Here is a 13029-nt window from a genome sequence, read left to right as displayed (position 1 = left end):
TCACAAAGCAAACACAGAATCAATGCTAGAAGATGTTAGAGCTTTTAAAGACCTGTTCTTCCAGAGTGATCCCTACAAAAGACCTGTTGAAAATAACTGGAATAATTTCAAAGATATGATTTTTGAAATGACGAACAGGCACGTTCCATCAAGAATGGTCAAGAATCGCAAAGAAGCTCCATGGCTAAATCGAGAAATTAAACGTAAGATATCTAAAAGGCGTAGATTGTACAACAAAGCTAAGGCTACACAAAATGAAAACGACTGGAAAGCGTACAGGAAGCTAAGGAACGAAGTTAACAGTTTAGTTGATAAAGCTCATAACAATTACTGTAAATACCTATTTGACGACTCCCACTGCAACAACAGAAAACGATTTTGGTCATTAATCAAGAACTTAAAGAAAGACCATCCAAACGTTACCACCTTAGAAAGTAATGACTCCCTGCTTACTTCTTCTGTTGACATTGCTAATGCATTTAATGATCAGTTCTACACTTTTTTTACTGACGAAGATAACGAAACTCCAAATCTGGACATTCCTACGTATCCCATTTGTGACCACATTATATTTTCAACCGAAGGAATTGAAAACTTACTTCAACAATTGGATACTAGCAAGGCTCCAGGTCCTGATGGGATTCCTACGCAAATACTGAAATTATGCAGAGCTGAAATTGCACCTATACTCCAGGTAATTTTTACTCAATCTTTTACCACCAACAATCTTCCAACTGACTGGCTAACAGCAAATGTTGTCCCTGTACATAAGAAAGGCAACCGAAACTCAGCTAATAATTATCGACCAATTTCTCTTACCTCTACCTGTTGCAAGGTAATGGAACATATTGTTTTTCACTCAATTATGAATCATGTAGACCAAAATAATATCCTCAATAATTGCCAACACGGTTTTAGGCCTAAGTACTCATGTCAATCCCAACTAGTAATGCTAACAGAGGAAATCTTAAAGGTAATGGACCAACAGAAACAAATAGATCTAATTTTATTAGATTTCTCAAAAGCTTTTGACTCAGTTCCTCATAAACGATTATTACAGAAACTATCACACTATGGAATACAAGGAGACCTTCATCAATGGATTAAGGCTTGGCTAACACAACGCAAACAAAGAGTAGTGCTAAATAATGTAACTTCCAGGTTTGTTCCAGTAAAGTCAGGTGTCCCACAAGGCACTGTACTTGGGCCATTAATGTTCCTACTTTACATCAATGACATATCTACAAATATCAACTCCTCGATTCGTCTCTTTGCCGATGACTGTATTATTTACAGAATTATTGATTCAGAAGAAGACAATAGTATCCTACAACAAGATCTAAATAAAGTCTTCCACTGGGCTAAAACTTGGCAAATGAAACTAAATGTTGAAAAGTGTGTTTTTCTACGTTGTTCAAGAAGCAAAACTCCCATGCTCACCACCTACAGCATTGACAATAAAGCTCTGGAACTGAAGAGTCAGAATCCATATCTAGGGGTCATACTCCACCAATCAATGTCTTGGTCCCACCACATCGATCATCTTTGCGGCAAAGCAACTAAAAGTCTCAACTTTCTTAAACGTAATATAAGTAAATGCTCCAAAGAAGTTAAGATAACAGCCTATTTAACATCAATACGTCCTCTGCTGGAATATGCTAGTTGTGTCTGGGACCCTCACCAGCTATACTTAATTAATACTTTAGAGAAGGTACAACGTCGTGCTGCAAGATGGGTAGCATCGGATTACAATCCAATGAGTAGTGTCACTTACCTGTTGGATCAACTGCATTGGAAGAGCCTACAGAGCAGAAGATGTATTGATCGTTTGAACTTACTATATAGAGTATTACATCACGCTTTGCCATCTATCCAGCTCCCTGAGTATTTCAAGCCTACTTCATATCCAACTAGATTGCATCACCAATACAGATATATAATTCCTCCAACTAGAACACTTGCTTACCAACAGAGTTACTTTCCAGGAACTATCAAGCAATGGAATAACCTCCCTAATCACATCATCGATACAGAGTCACTAGAACAGTTTAATAATTGTATTTTTGGACTAGATTTGTTGTAATTAACCCCCTTTTTGTTTTGAGGGTCCCCCCCCCTCCTGGATGTAACCAGCACTGAGTGCTGTCTTTCCAGTATCTAATCATAATCATAATCATAGTTGCCACGAGTAGTCGACTTTAGGGGAAGCGTCTAGTAGTATTAGCATTGGGGTTAGGGTTCAGCTTTGGTTTCTTCTTCACCTTTAGGGTTAGGTTTTTCTTACTATATACAGCTTATTTCGTTAGTCACATTTATAAGATACAAAAGAAGGGAATCAAGGGAGCTAGCAGCGGTAACATAATCGGTAGCACACTGGACTATCACACTGGGATCCCGGGTTCAATCCCCCTTCATGATTGCATATTTTTTTCACCTTTTTTGGTTCACTGTTTTTTGTCTAAGTTCTATAGGGATATGAAATAGGGTGAAAAGAGTGATACCCATTGGATGTTCCATCGTTGCAGATTAACCGGTGTGGGGAGAGTATCGGAGGCAGCCCGAAGAATACTAAGGAAAGCTGGTCTGGATTGCATCCCAGTAACAATCTGCTCCAGGTACCACAACAAGATTCAAGAGACACTGAGTCCTTCAGCTTACATTGGACAGATAGTGTGTCTAGGTGTTTATCATAGCGTGAGCGTTCATCAGCAGCAGCCAGCTTCCTAGACTGCAAGTAAAGGTGACAGGCCATTGGGATGGATGACAACTGAGAGCGGGCCTTAGATAGGATGGAGTAGTCCGAGCTTTGTGTCTGCAAATACTCATCTCCCAAATGTAATTGCAGACCCAATTCCTGAACTTGATCATCAGAAGATGCACTAATGCAGGACAAAAGGCTCAATTTCGCCTGCTTAGAAACCTGAGAGATGCTTGGACAGCACACCCCTGGATAATATAACACAGCACGGGTGGCACTTCTTGGGAGGTTTAGCCATTTCTTGAGGTGCCGAGTGGCAATGTTTTCCATTTTAATAATGGCACCAGTAGTGACAGAGTCTACAGAGAGGTGGAAACGTAGCAGGGAGACAATGTAGTTACGATAAAGCCACAACTTGTACTCTCCTCGAATAGGTAATAAATCGGTAGTGGACAAGAGACGAGATAGAACATCACACATTTTCTTACTAGCAGCCCTCTTGGTGGCACTTAAGGACACTTCAAGGGACTTCCCCAGAAACATGGTGCCGCCCCCAGTTATTAATCTTGTACTGCCCCCAGATAACTGAATTCCCTGTTGCATGTGATGACGACCATCAAACAAATGTGACACACACTTGACTGGTTTGAAAGAGAGATCTAAATCCTTGGCTCTCTGATCTATTGTTTGTAGCACCCTTGTGTGAGTCTCCAAACAGTCAGAGATAAGTGTAGCATCATCGGCATAAGCCTTGATCGAGTGCTCCAAGGAACGGTAGGCACAGTGCTTCAGAGAAGGCTTCCATTTAGACTTGATCGTACGAATAGCATGTAAACTATTCATACGCGGTACCATCGTATAAATAGCTTTCATACGGACTACCGTACGAATAGCACAAGGTGATTTCATAGCTATTCGTACGTGACCATACAAATAGCACGTGAGCTATTCGTACGTGTCCGTACTAATAGCACGTGGGCTATTCGTACGTGCCCGTACGAATAGCAACAGCCTTTTCCAAAAGGGTTTCGTTACTTTCACATCGTTTGTGCCCCCTACGTAAAATGTGACCGGATCTTGGAAAACCTACCTTTTTGGTAGGCATTCCAGTATCCGAGATTTTTTAATAAAAAAATTCTCCCTATATTCCCCAATAGAACCCTGGCACAAAATGACAACTCGTGTTTAACTTGGGATTGCTCCGTCGTCCGAGCTCCAATGAGGGTGAAAATCGCTGTGGGGTTTGTCCACACGCTGATCATCATGAAAATCTTAGTTTTATCGTGCGCGTTACATATAAGTAAGTTTTGTGTTGTTTTGTAATCTTTTCAAGCCTTGTAATGTATGTAGAATACTTTAAAACTTTAAAAAACGTACGGTCGGGTGGAAGGTAGTCACTGGTAGTTACTTTGAAGTGCGTAGTTACTTCGCTTGGGTTAGCGATTTTCAGCTCCAGAGCAATTTTCTGATGGTTGTTTCATCAGCTCAAAAGTATAAACCACTTCAAAGTCGGCATAACAATGCCATAATTGAAACCACAACTCCACCTTAGGTATTGTTGCATCATTGTGGCACCTCCACTTTAGTTGTTTACCTTTATAAGTTGTTAACTTGATGTTTTTACCAACTTGAGATAGCCACTTGCCTATGAGCATACACCATTGTATTGAGAAGTGTGCAGTAGGTGAAACATATTTGCTCACCACAAAGCATACAAAGATCGCTGAGATCCAATAAGACCTGAAGTTACTCTCATTACATGTACAAACTTGCAGCTAGAAGCAACTGCAGTTTCAAGATAGTCCAGATTGCTAGATGGCTTCCTGATTCAATTGTGCCATTTTCCCCTGTAAAATGTATGGGGAGCCCTGGAGAAAAAATGTACCTTTTTTCAGTTTTTAAGCACTGTGCATGCCAAAGTAGCTAATTCCAACCCAACAAACTATATATTTCTGAGATCAGCAATCAATACTCTATCTATTGAGCATATAAAAAGCCTGTTTTTCCAAAATTTTAAGATCAGTCTGGAATGCCTACTTTTGGGCACAAGCTAACTTTTTGGGAAAACTCAAATCAAAATTTCAACAATATTTTTTAAATTAATTTTTTGCACATTTTGATAAGGCAACTATTAAACCTTTTTGCTGTGAAGTTTCACACCCATAGCTTCTTTTTCCTAGGAGATATGGATGATCATATCAGACCATGTAGTAATTTCACATGCGTGGGACAACAAGTAACTTACAAATTGGGTGATTTGTTCAGGTGCTGGAATGGCTAAAACTTAGTCTTAGACAATGATACATGGCGTTTAATTGCAGAAAAGTACCAAGAATACTTCATTAAACTATCAGAAATGTCTTTTAAAGTATTTTAGATGGTAAGAATGGAATTATTAGTAAACAAAGTGATTTGTCACCCTTATTCACCCACAGAACTCAATACATTACCATAAAAGTTAGTTTGTAATGTACAGGACAGAAAATCGGCCATATCTCAGGAATGCTTAAAGATATTAAGCTGAATTTTTAACACAAGATAGATGAGCACCTAGTACCATATTTAAGCTATAAAACAGAAAATTGACCCATGTGCCAAAAAGGTAGGTTTTCCAAGATCAGGTCACAAATTACGTTACAACATTGCGTTAGAGGCGCTTTAATAAAATAATTATTAAGCACTACATGAGGACACGCCTTATCAAACCAGATCAAGCTCGATACATAGAATCTAACGGGGAGAGGTGACAGCAGCCAGTGTTCTGTGACTAAGGGGTCTGCCAGAATAACATAGGTAAGTAATGTATACAGCAGTATGTATCACATCACCACCAAGATCACCACTGTAACTTTATGCCTGGTTGTAATATTTTATGCTACGATACCGGTATTAATGCTATGAACAGAACTCTTAACACAGACATGGTAACAATTTCCTTCAGTCCAGATATATTTCAACCTGCCTTGGTCAATTATAGTAGGGGCAGAGGCTTAGATTGTCCCATGCAGTTGCAGTGGTGCTGATGGTTTTGCAGCAGTGTTCATAGTTGAAGTATTCTTCACTATATTTTACCTACCTCATCCACCACGGCATACCAAAACAGCTATTTCTCAAGAACAATAAACGAGTGGAACATACTACCAACTGATACAATTGAAATTGCAGATACTGATCTATTTACAGCTAGACTCCAATCATATTATTGTACCTAATGTATTTGTTTATGTGATTCCTGAGCACACCAGCAGGGCTGACTGCTCAGTAAACAATAGTAATAATAATTCTTAACTAGAAGAATAGCATAACTATGTAGCTAATGGATAATACTGTAGCCTCCTTCCCAAGGGTCTGAAACTCACATAATATCTTACAATTTTTGTGACAGTTTTTGTTACTTTCACATTGTTTGATGAGCCCCTACATACAACTATGTAACAACACTATATACATTATAGGCGCATCGATAAAGCACTGAGACACATCAAACTCAATACTGGGGATAGGTGACAGCAGCCAGTCTTGCGATGACTGAAGATGATGTTCGACTAATTGATCTGCCAGGATAACAGAGGTATGTATGCATTATGTATCACATCACCACTGTTACCTTCCATTATCCTTGAGTGTACTGTTTTAAAATGCTATGAATAGAATTCTTAGCACAAGCATGGTGATAATTTACTTCAGGAATATTTCAACCTATTGGTGACCATCTTTTAACTTTTAATAGGGACCTAGTGTATGTTTGTTTCATTGGGGTGTCACACAAGCACTCACTATTGGACGATCTGCATCAAAGACAAAATTTACCTTAGCCTTTGGCTTACAGCTTTTGACCTGACTTGAATGCATCTTCCTGGAATTTTGTCTGCTGTTTTAGGCTTAATTGTTAGGTTTTCATCCCTGGCCACATTGGAGCAATTTTAAAAGTTAGTATAACTAGCTATAGTAAACCAAGAAAGCTGCTGTCTGGGCCATGTGAGCCAGCTAGATATAAATCCATACACCTTCATTGTTACTTTAAGTGTTGAAACTATTTAGGTTTATTATATCCATTTACCAATACACACCAGTCCTGTGCTTCCAACAGTCTAAAATTTCTTAATACATGCTACCTATATAATAACCAGGGGAGTAGGGCAAGACCACGTGAATTCGTAATAATGTTGCACAAGTACTTAAAGTATTTCATGTGAACTGAACAGACCCTGTACAAAAGGTAGAGGAATGGGCTTGATACATATTTTGCTCTATTTAGTTTGTTGCTTGCAATGGTGTGATTCATGATTGGAAAGATGCTGCTATTATGGCAAGGGCTGAAAAGGCGGGCTAGTTGTGGCCAAAAAGCTAGTTGTAAATGACTTTTGGCTAGTTGCAAATGGTGATTGGGCTAGTTCTAAAATTTAGACAAAATAGCCAGGTTTACCACAGGAAAGTATACTTGCGTATTGTACCTCTTAACTCTTCCACAGGGATTTGACTAAAAATCTAAAGATGCATCTTGAGATAGCCATTTTCAAAAATTTTCTATTTTATGGTCTACTACTCTGATTAAAAATTACCTTACTAGTTTTAATTTCTTTCTTAGGGTTCACTATAAAATAAAATAACCTGAAAATCAATGCAATCATCAAATCAATGCTTTCATGCACATAATTATATACATAGTTATTTTGTCCCTTCAGCTTGCTAATTATTTCCAGATCTCAATCATTCTCTAAAATCATTTTCCAGGTTCAATCTTGGCACACTTACGTTTCAAAATTTTCCTTGGGAAGTATGCCCAGACCCCTAGAAATCCCTCTTTACTACCACTTTGTCTCATGACTTTCACGTCAACAGTAACAGTAGGCATCAATGATTACAATACAATTGCTGTTGTATGATCTATTACTTTCAATAGGTAGTATGACTACGGTTATTTTTGTTAGTGCTTTGTAGTGCATGTGATCTTGTCCTACCAGCTGACCTATAGCTGTGAAAGATACATCATTGAAATCACAGTGAAATTGTTACAGAGCTTTGAAACATTTTAAGTTTTTCTATCTCATAAGTTTTAATATTTATTTATAGGTAACTGTGAGTTTTAACACTTCTTTCCATCTCCCACTGTAGTGATATTTTGTAGTCTTGACTGTTGACTATGAGTTTGACCACAATCACAGATTGACATTGACTTAGTAAGTGATACGTGATACCCCTAGTGTTTTGTTTTATAAGCCTAGCACTACAATTAAACAGGCAATTCTGAAGTCACAGTCTAAATCCCCTCCACCATACTCCAAACACCCTGTTTGCCCATTGTAATCTATAACATCTGGGTTTTGCACCACTAGCAACTATAGCAGGCTATCTGTAATTGTTACCAAACAACCAACAACATACTTAGTAACCATAGAAACAAGACAATAACCATACATAAGTCCAGGAGCACTACCACCTGAAAACTTACATTCATAAGTGAATAGAATATAATGAAAGATTAAATACAACAATGGAGAGTGAGGGCTAGCAACAAAAAATCAAAACGTAAAAATTTTGAACCATCCAGCACCAAGATGATTCAGGGGAAAACCCACCGGGTTTTACCCACATACGCATGTTATGCACATCAGTAATGACTGAGTTTCTTTCTGTAGCTAGGTATGTGTTCGCTTCTTCATTTTGATGACAGTAGTGACTTTTCGTGTAGAATTCTGCCGTTCTCCTAATACAAATGTCATTTTGCAAAGTTTTTTTAGACGTACTCTGTAAAATGAAATACAATAGTAATTATTTTGTTTGTTCTTGCTAATGCAGGTAGCAATGATGTCATCATCTACTTGTGGGTCAGTCGTGACTACTCGCACCGCAGGTGAAATTGGCCAGTATCTCATATTGTACATAGAACCCTATCAAGAGTGACTTTTTTGCTGAAGAGCTGCAGCATTTGCAATAATGTGATGCTAGACTTTGGTACTTCGCTCAATAACTTTTTGTTCCAAGTTTTATGCACATACTGTAACTGATCATATTATTGTTGTTTAAATATCACATCTTTTTATTTACAAATAACTAACCCTTTGTTATCACATCTTTATAGTAGATCCGATATAACTGTAACTTCTTTCTGTAACAGAACATGTATGTTACCTCCATTACATTCAGATGGTAGCTCTAATAATTTATGAATGGAATGTGGCTTATTCGTAGTAATGCTTGACCTGCTAAAACACCCTGAAGCTTTTATTTCAAATGTCCTATGTGGTCCGACATGCAATTTCACTATTTTATATGTACTCCTTTTCCTTTTCTGAATTTGGAACCAAGCCATTATGTCTTTATTTATTTATTATACTGGACAGCCAGTAATTATTGATGCATCCAGTGGGGGGAGGGGGAATGCACAATCAATACAGACACTAACAATAATGTTCATGTAAGTATAGGCAGTTCAAGAGTGTCATTATCTACAACTTAGATTCTATTTAGGCTGTTTTGGGTGGGTAATAAATCTCATATACTCCACCTTGTTTTCTAATATACTCCATGCCTGCAGGAACAATGTAACGTATGTTCAAAATCTAGGTTCGTCCAATCGCTATGCATTGTTCACATGCAGTGATTTAACGAGCACGATTATTTTGTCACGTGAAGACGCATAGTTGCCATAGCGCTAGTATTATCACAAGAAAACCAGCCACTTTTGCCAAGCCTACAGCAGAAACAGCCGTGGATGAGGTAAGTAATCTGAGTGTATTGTGAAATAGAGTCTAAAGCAGTTATATGGGCACAATGTGGAGTCTATGAAATTTCATAATTATCATTTGTACGCTCAGTCAGATTGTTATCACCAGGAACTTGTCGCTTCTCCAACAGAGGGGACATTACTTGTTCTAAGTACGATTTCACCATTAAGTGTTATTCACAACCTTTCCGTAGTTGATCCAACAAACCCCATACATATTCACTGTACAGAGAATCACAACTGCACTTTACCTTTGATTTAAACCCCTGGGTTACCACACATGAATTGAATCACTTCATCTGAAGCCTATACGTACTTAATGTCCCTAGCAGTGCAAAACATGCTGTGCTGTACATGATATGAAAGCAGTGGATTTTATAAACAACATTTCAGTCTAATAAATAGAGTAGTTACAGTTGTACAGGAGCAACTTTACATAGTAATAGCATATTTCAAGCCTTTAGTGAAGGGGGAAAGGGTCCTGATATAGGGAAAGAGAATAGTGCACGTGCTGAATTGTCGCTGTTCAATATAGTGCAGACCAGCTAAATAAATTACTACACACTTGGACACGTTGACATGGTCCACATTCTGTGGGTATGCCTTACAATGACAGCGTACAGGACAAAGTTCTTGTAAACAATTTCAATTTACCACATACTGTAACAGTATAGCTGGTATTTTGAAGGTACACACATGCATGTTGCTGTACCTTGATTTGTTTGCTACTGATTATGGAGGATGATTTGATGCCTACCAACTGAGGCGATTCACTTGGTTTGTCTTTTAATTAACTCAGACTCTACTGATTGTGTGCAGTTTAACACCATTTTGCAGTCAATGTACTTGAAATTTAACTGTTAGACTGGAGTGATTCAATATCTAATCACAAGCAAGAGTTGAACTTGCACACGCTGGATAACAAATGGCAGAAATGATAACCCTCTTGGGTTTACTTAATCTCACTGAATATTGGGACGGTCTGTACTAATATATTGCAGGTCCCTATGGTGAATGGGTGAATCCTCCAATTCCCTGTATCCCACCAGTTCCAACATAAGCAGTCCATTGTGTTTATGTTATGAAGTAACAGCTGCTCGTACCTTATTGTATAAAATAACAAAGGTTATCTGCACACACAACATGGGGCAGGGTACAGAACCTTGCACGAGACTGTACTATCAGCAAAGATTGCAAATGTAATTCAAAGCCCATATTTCTGTATTAACTAATTGAATGAAATATTAAAAATAATTTAAGGTGTTTAATCATGCAATACAGCTACTCAACCTATACAGCACTGTGCATAACAATAAATTGATTTCAGTGGCTGATTTGAGCTTCAGTAATGGTGGAGTAATATATAACATACGTACACCTGTAGAATGGCACGACCCACACACTATAGCTAACTGTCACAAACGCAAGGCAGACAGTGCTGCATAAATGATTAGGTACACAGATATTTAATAAAATTTTACAGATACAACAGGAAGCACTGACGAAAGAAAAATTTGAAGACTTCACAATGTTATTAATCAGCTTTGACGAATTAAAATTTGACGAAAAGTAAAAAATAACATATCTAAACACTGACTTTTGAGGTGCTTATTGGACAAATTAAAATTTAACCGATTTGTCAAATTTTACTTTTGTCAAAATTTTCCTGTTGTAAACTTACAGTTAATATTGTTTCAGAAATTGTACTACAGTATTATCCATCAGCTACGTAGTTATGCTCACAGGCAATTCTAAGGGGAAGGGGGATTCTGTAGGTCTAGTTCAACCGAGGGGTCACCAACTGCATCGAAATCTCGTACACCTTCAGTAAAATCCTGCCTGAAATACGAAATTTTATGTTGTTATCGTGATTCTTATTCTATACTCGTTCTGGTACCGTAGCTTACACTCAACTGCTCCTGCACAAAAATAAGAATGAAATCCGATGTTCCGCTCCGCTTCGGATTTCTATAATCAAGTTGTGGAAGCCGCACAAAACCAGGAGTGGTGGGAAAGAAGCCGACAAAACCAGCAGAGAATGAAATCCGATGTTCCGCTCCGTTTCGGATTCATATTAAGCGAGTTGTGGAAGCCAAACAAAACCAGGAGTTGTGGGAAAGAAGCTACACAAACCAGGAGAGAATCCATGCAAACTGTTCAAAAGTATATCGATAAAATTCGATGTTCCGCTCCGTTTCGAATTTGTATTAAGCGAGTTGTGGAAGCCAAACAAAACCAGGAGCTGTGGGAAAGAAGCCATACAAAACCTGGAGAATCCATGCAGACTGCTCCTGCACAAACGTAAGAATGAAATCCGATGTTCCGCTCCGCCTCGGATTTGTATTAAGCGAGTTGTGGAAGCCAAACAAAACCAGGAGCTGTGGGAAAGAAGCCATACAAAACAAGGAGAATCAAATTAAGAATGAAATCCGATGTTCCGCTCAGTTTCGGATTTGTATTAAGCGAGTTGTGGAAGCCAAACAAAACCAGGAATTGTGGGAAAGAAGCCAACAAACCAGGAGAGAATCCATGCAAACTGTTCAAAAGTAAGAATAAAATCCGATGTTCCGCTCCGTTTCGGATTTATATTAAGCGAGTTGTGGAAGCCAAACAAAACCAGGAGTTGTGGGAAAGAAGCCAAACAAAACCAGGGGAATCCATGCAAACTGCTCCTGCACAAAAGTGAGAATGAAATCCGATGTTCCGCTCCGCTTCGGATTTACTTAGCAAACTACAAACTTAGCAACACAAACTTAAAACTTCATAAACTTAGCAACACACCAACTACAAAAGCAACTTAAGCATACAGATGCTCCTGGTTTTGTGGGATTTCACACCAGATAGACCTTTGACAGTTGCTCCTGGTTTTGAGGGGTTTCGCACGGGATTTCCCCTGAACGATTGGCCTTGTTTCCTGGTTTATAGGGCTTCAGCTGCGAGTTGCTCCTGGTTTTGTAGGGTTTCATTTAATAGTTATGCCTAGGCTTTACTCCTGGTTTTATATGGTTTCGCAATTCCTCTCAATTTCGTGAGGCTTTGCTCTTACATGCCTGCTGAACTTCTGTTTCTTTCTCCCACTATTTTTTTGGTGATTTCAGAACTTATCACTCTACACCAACCTGTAATTTAAAATCAGATTTTGCAGCTCTCGTTCAATATCTTGAGAAATTTGTTCAAGATTTTGAAATCCGTACCCCCTTTTCGTGAGTTGGTGACCCCTCGAGTTCAACTACCAACACCACTGCAACTGCATGGGACAATCTAAGCCTCTGCCCCTCTACTATAATTGACCAAGGCAAGTTGAAATATATCTGGACTGAAGGAAATAATCACCATGTCTACGTTAAGAATTCTGTTCATAGCATTGTAGCATAAAACATTATAACCAGGCAAACAGTGGTGATCTTGGTGGTGATGTGATACATACTGATGCATAACACAACTCACCTCTGTTATCCTGGCAGACCCCTTAGTAGCACGTCATCACAGGCCACTGACTGCTGTCATCTCTCCCCAGAATCGAGGTTTGATAAAGCTGTCAGTGTGCTTAATAATTATTTTATAAAAGCGCCTATAGCGCAGTGTTGTTACGTAATTTTACGTA

At 38.6% G+C, this 13029-nt stretch overlaps 2 long non-coding RNA genes across 2 annotated transcripts; one reads left to right on the top strand and one right to left on the bottom strand.

The window, feature by feature from the left end:
• Window positions 1-5360: 5360 nt before the first annotated feature.
• LOC136267009 (uncharacterized) lies at window positions 5361-8601 on the top strand. The gene is made up of 3 exons (XR_010706452.1): window positions 5361-5491; window positions 6154-6269; window positions 8498-8601. It is a non-coding gene; the product is annotated as an uncharacterized lncRNA (long non-coding RNA).
• On the bottom strand, window positions 7694-12986 carry LOC136267010 (uncharacterized). The gene is made up of 3 exons (XR_010706453.1): window positions 12873-12986; window positions 8758-8807; window positions 7694-8702 (listed from the first exon to the last, which is right to left on the bottom strand). It is a non-coding gene; the product is annotated as an uncharacterized lncRNA (long non-coding RNA).
• Window positions 12987-13029: the final 43 nt, after the last annotated feature.

Source organism: Dysidea avara, chromosome 9 (assembly GCF_963678975.1).
Source record: "Dysidea avara chromosome 9, odDysAvar1.4, whole genome shotgun sequence".
Taxonomy (NCBI): domain Eukaryota; kingdom Metazoa; phylum Porifera; class Demospongiae; order Dictyoceratida; family Dysideidae; genus Dysidea; species Dysidea avara.
Note: the sequence above shows the minus strand (reverse complement) of the source record. Positions and strands in the feature narration are given on the sequence as shown.